The following is a 6,000-nucleotide window of genomic DNA, read 5'->3' on the forward strand; positions in this document are numbered from 1 at the left end:
GGATTTATGTGTGTAATATCCTGCTAGCGAAATAAAATTTGGCTACAAAATTATTCATGTCTGTTCTCCCATCAATTCAAAAGTCCATGTTGAGCTTTGCCTGCGTGCGCAGATTTTCAAACGCAGCATTGTAAGCAGCCGCCATAAAAGGGAGACAGACGAACACACGAACAGACCCCAGGTTCGCAACAGATAATAGATGATGCAATGGATGTGCAAAAATATTTGTGCAATGATAACGTTTTTGCTCTTGATCATGTTGAGCCCCAGAGAAGCGAAAATATCTAACTTCTTCCTAGAAATGATAAAGCATGTATTTCATGGGAAAACGTTGATACTGCTAATGTCCTCTCTCGACGAGTCGCCTGTGAAAGTAACAAAAAGGATCATTTTTCTTTATGGAGCACCAGAAACTTCAACAGTGATGGGAATTAGTGTATCTATGTGCTAAGGAATCGTGTTAAGAAATAAACCCAGTCTGAAATTTGAAGATTCTTCAAATTTTCTATCTGAATGTTTGGTCCAGGACTTTTTGAACACCTCGAACCAATACGTTTTAGTTTGAGGAGATAAAATATTTGAAGCAGTATAATTGGAAAATCCACCAAAGCATTTCTCAAAAAAAAAAAAAAAAAAAAAAAAAAAAGGGAAGTTCTTGTACTTGGTTTCCCGACTCAAATTTCCCGACTCAAAATAGTAGTGGTTTGGAATTTATTTGGGTGTTTGTTGGGGATGGCAGATGGATCAGAAGGCAGAACAAGCACTAATTAGGAAAGCAGAAAAGTGAAATGCAGAAAGCTAACGAAACCAACGATGAAAAAAAAAATTAACCTAAAACAAGCCTAAACTACGCATACAAAAATTAATGAAGTATTCACAGAAAAGGTGTCCAAAAATTTGTTACCACAAAAGTAAAATATTGAGGCAGGAAAAAGAGAAGCAAGAAATAATTATGAAAACAATGGGGAAGGAAAAAAGTGAAAGCCAAGAGAACTTGGGAACGGCGTTGCAGGGTGAGGGGTGGGGGTGGGGGTGGCTGGAGAGCGAGGGTTGAGGAAGGGAGTGGGGTGAGTGGAAGGGGGTGGTGTGGGAAAGGGAGTGGGAGGGAAAAGATATACTACATATAAATCTTTTTTGGGGGGTGGGGGACTTTGACAGGCTCCTCCGTTTTGGGTGAGGGGGGAAGGGAAGGAGGAAAAATTTACCCATGCAAAGAGTGCTTTAACCTCAGTGTTGCCCAAGTAAAAAAGGAAATAGTAATACCCTCTGCCACAATCACCAGGTGGTGCTACACCGTACAGATTTACATAGAGAATTTACGCTCCTCTCCAGGTCCCGCACACCCCCCGAATAAGGGTGCAGCCACATAGCCTATGTTACCCCCCCACACAAAGTTGTATTTGTATTTGTTCCCCGAGTAAAGTATAAAAGTGTTTATAGCTGGAGTACCCGGCGTTGCTTAAGTGAAAAATAAACATTAACATATTTGAAATGAGGGCAAATATCATGGAAAAGCAATTACATCCAAATCAGAATCCATCAAAAATGTCAAATCATCATTTCACCTTTTTGTTGAATATCTGCTGGTGAATGTGCAGTTCATCACGTTTCTGAGTTAAGTATGATGACGTTCAGGAAGAAGAAGAAGTTTTACTTCCAACTTCATACACTTCCGGAATCGTTTGAATTTTTGTGTCCAAATGTTTGTGTTTTGTATTTATTTATGTGAATGTGTACTTGTATATAATTATAAGTGTCATTAATCAAAAAGGCTTCGGCACTATATATGAAGTTTTTTTTTTAATCCAAAAAAAAAACGTTTCGTTTTGTTGTTTTTTTGCCCTAAAACACTCCCAGGCACTCACTGATGAACCTCAAAGTTTGACGAAGATCTGTTCAGCCATGTCTGAGAAAAATGGCGACACACACAGCCAGACAGACCAACGGCTCTCTTATATAGTAGAAGAAGATAGGCAAATGGGGAGGAAAAATCGAATCGATTCGTCCTCATCACACACTCAACCTGTCCACCAACTTTTGTCTGAATCCATCCACAACCTTTTGTGATATCCTGCTCGTAGACAGACGAGTGAAAACAACCTCCATCCACCTTCGGTTGGCAGAGGTAATAATCACACTTGAATATGAGAAAACATCAACATCTCAGATTTTACTCTGAACCTGTCAGCTTTGCTCCCTTCCACGAGAGGATTCCTACAGCCAAATTTTTTTTTAGTGTCATTGAACCTGTATAGTAGCAACTTCAAAAAGCCACATTCGTCCAGCAGCTAAGCTAAATATAGCATAACAATTGTGCATTTTGTGAGGAAAGCACCAAATTTGGCACACTAGTAGACCATCATATTATGAAAAGATCTGGATATTGGGCCATCTCAGATTCAGCCCCTGATGGCTATGGCAGCCATTTTTCAAAATGGCCGCCAGCGGTTACTGTTATGATACATATCTGCTTTACTGGAGAGGAATGCAGGTTGACAGTGAAGGTTTATTTACTAATAAAGGTCCAATAATGGTCAAAGAGTGACAATTTGATTTGGTTGAGAAAAAAAAGTTAAAGTGAACTAATTAGTCTAATTAAGACAGATTCTGAATGAAAACCAATGATAAACATACATAGCACTATTGGCTTGGCCAAATGCACATAGCACTATTGGCTTGGCCAAAGGCTGCCATCCAACCAGCTGGGGCTGGGTCAAGAATGACGAGGGGGTGTACGAGCCACACTGGACGAAGCTACCAAAGCAGCCCACACCTGCTATGAGCTAGTATCGTGCAAGTGCAAGAAGAGCTGTGTGAAGCGTTGCAAGTGCAAAAAGGCCGCACTTCAATGCACAGCTTTGTGTGTGTGTGAGGGAGAGTGCTCACAAAATTGAGAGAACATTAACACAGCAGACTGTCACTGATTCAGAACAATTTCGATATCATACCAAACAGTAAACAGATGTTCACTAGTATGTGAATAACTCGATGCCATGAGTGGCGGCCCATTTTGAAGAAAAAAAAATTGAGAATTTTGAGAATTTGAAAATTGCTGAATCCGAGATATCCAAATCTGTTCATAATAGGATAGTCTGCTAGTGTGCCAAATTTGGTGCTTTCCTCACAAAATGCACAATTGTTATGCTAAGTTGCCCTACCACATGTCAGGTTATAATTGCAGTATCAAATGAAACCTCTCAAAAACAATCGTTTGTATTTGATGTATTAAATATATATAAATAAATAAACAAATAAGGGCCACATTCAAAAATGAAAGTTAGGGGTGAACTTATTTATTGTCCGACGTTGGACCCCACACACTGGCACAACATCCAAGGTCATTAAATTCACTTTATTCATGCCTGGCAAATATTATATTTAAAATTCATGTTTACAAAATAGCAGTTGTGAATGATGGGAAATTAAATTGTACATGTGAGAGGATCTCAGAGATGGAATAGGAGGCTGTGCGGCAGGTGGGGCCAAGGGATTGTGCGGTGTGGCGGGGGGGGGGGGGGGGTCAGGGGCCGTGCGGTGTGGCGGGAGGGGGGGGGTCAGGGGCCGTGCGGTGTGGCGGGGGAGGGGGGGTCAGGGCCGTGCGGTGTGGCGGGGGGTCAGAGGCCGTGCGGGGGGAAGGGTCAGGGCTGTGTGGGGGGGAAGGGTCAGGGGCCGTGCGGTGTGGCGGGAGGGGGGGGGGGTCAGGGGCCGTGCGGTGTGGCGGGAGGGGGAGGTCAGGGGCCATGCGGTGTGGCGGGGGAGGGGGGGGGGGGGTCAGGGGCCGTGCGGTGTGGCGGGGGGGGGGGGTCAGGGGCCGTGCGGTGTGGCGGGAGGGGGGGGTCAGGGGCCGTGCGGTGTGGCGGGAGGGGGGGGGGGGTCAGGGGCCGTGCGGTGTGGCGGGATGGGGGGGTCAGGGCCATGCGGTGTGGCGGGGGAGGGGGGGTCAGGGGCCGTGCGGTGTGGCGGGGGGGGGGGTCAGGGGCCGTGCGGTGTGGCGGGGGGGGGTTAGGGGCCGTGCGGGGGGGAAGGGTCAGGGGCCGTGCGGTGTGGCGGGAGGGGGGGATCAGGGGCCGTGCGGTGTGGCGGGAGGGGGGTCAGGGGCCGTGCGGTGTGGCGGGGGGGGGTCAGGGGCCGTGCGGTGTGGCGGGGGGGGGTCAGGGGCCGTGCGGTGTGGCGGGGGGGTCAGGGTCTGTACCGCAGGTGGGGCCAAGGGACCGTGCGGTGTGGCGGGGCGGGAGGGTCAGGGACCGTGCGGTGTGGCGGGGCGGGAGGGTCAGGGGCCGTGCGGTGTGGCGGGGGGGTAGGGTCAGGGGCCGTGCGGTGTGGCGGGGGGGAGGGTCAGGGGCCGTGCGGTGTGGCGGGGGGGAGGGTCAGGGGCCGTGCGGTGTGGCGGGGGGGAGGGTCAGGGGCCGTGCGGTGTGGCGGGGGTCAGGGGCCGTGCGGTGTGGCGGGGGGGGGTCAGGGGCCGTGCGGTGTGGCGGGGGGGGTCAGGGCCGTGCGGTGTGGCGGGGGGGGTCAGGGGCCGTGCGGTGTGGCGGGGGGGGGTCAGGGGCCGTGCGGTGTGGCGGGGGGGGGGGGGTCAGGGCCGTGCGGTGTGGCGGGGGGGGGGTCAGGGCCGTGCGGTGTGGCGGGGGGGGTCAGGGGCCGTGCGGTGTGGCGGGGGGGGGGGGTCAGGGGCCGTGCGGTGTGGCGGGAGGGGGAGGGGGGTCAGGGCCGCGCTTTGAGTACTTGTCAAAACAGTTAACGAAATAGTTGGCGTTTACAATCTCATTCAATCAGTAACTCTGCGTCCTTACTGCATGTGATAAAGGATGTCATAGTTCACGTAGAGTATTTTTTTACTAACTCTCGGTCTGGGCAACCAACATTAATTTTTAAATACTGAAAGAAAGTTCCAGAACAATGTTATGAATTATGATCATGACATCATAAAATTGTCTTCAAACTTTGTTTCCGTTTTTACTGTACACAGCTCACGCTCACGAGTTAATTTTAACATCTACAGAAAAAAGCGGGTTCGAAATTGTAACAACTGTTGTTGCTTTTTATCGAGAATATTCAAGCTCAAACGTCAAGACAACGTAACGTATTCGAATGAGTCACAATTAATTAAAAAAGGAAGAACTTAAATTAACAGCAGATTAGAGTTGTACATTGTGGATGACAAACGAGGTTTCCGAGAGACGTCAAAACGGTAATAAACGTTCTCGTGCCGGTTCCGTCATTACGATCGATAATTTCTGAAAACGGGGAAAAAAATTATTATAACAAGTCACGTGTTCCGGGACGCCGCTGGACAAACCGCTTCGTGTAACCAGGACGAAAACAATCCGAATCCGGCTTCACCGCAGATTTTAGGCCTCACATCGCCAGATCTTACCTTTTTGTTCAAACGGCTGCAAAATGAATCCCGTTGAACCATCCGGAGAGATGCCGATTTAACGATGAGAAAGAGACGTCATGTCGTCCTAGCGCCAAAACATCCGGGATATAAACAATCGAACCTGTTTCAATCACATGACCGAGTACAGCTGTCATAAAGTTGTGTTGTTTTATAGGGTTTCCGGCCGATGAGGCGAGTCGACTCACCAAAGTCCAAATATCACAACAGCCATGCATAAATTATGTTAATTATATTCTTCTTCTTTATTACAATGGTGTTTTTATTTTACTTTTGTCGACCCGAGCTGATGACGTTTATCTGCCTCTATTGGTCAAGGCGCCATTGACAAAACGCGCACAAAATCTGATTCAAATCGTCTTTTGAACATAACATAATTTTCATAAATATTTTTTCATGACAGCAACATAATTTTAATTCAAACATAATTTTCAGCATTTCGACGAAATTGGAGATTTTCAAACAACTAGTACACCCGCAGACACCGGGAGGAGCAGGAAGGGTCATTCCTCTTTGGGGTATGTAGATTACAGTCGATCTATGGTCGGGTCTCAAGAACATTGGGTGTGTGTTCATTTACCAAGTTTCTTGTGAAGAGATCG

General features: G+C 47.9%; 1 protein-coding gene across 1 annotated transcript in view; it reads right to left on the reverse strand.

The window, feature by feature from the left end:
* Positions 1–5,549, reverse strand: part of LOC137426682 (ras-related protein Rab-9A) — a gene marked incomplete at its 3' end in the record, with an annotated part of 29,400 nt that extends 23,851 nt beyond the window's left edge. The window contains exon 1 of the mRNA XM_078769622.1: positions 5,378–5,549. The remainder of the gene's footprint in view (positions 1–5,377) is intronic.
* Between the last annotated feature and the right edge of the window lie 451 nt (positions 5,550–6,000).

Source organism: Myxine glutinosa, unplaced genomic scaffold (genome assembly GCF_964187855.1).
Source record: "Myxine glutinosa unplaced genomic scaffold, kmMyxGlut1.1 SCAFFOLD_3504, whole genome shotgun sequence".
Lineage (NCBI taxonomy): Eukaryota > Metazoa > Chordata > Myxini > Myxiniformes > Myxinidae > Myxine > Myxine glutinosa.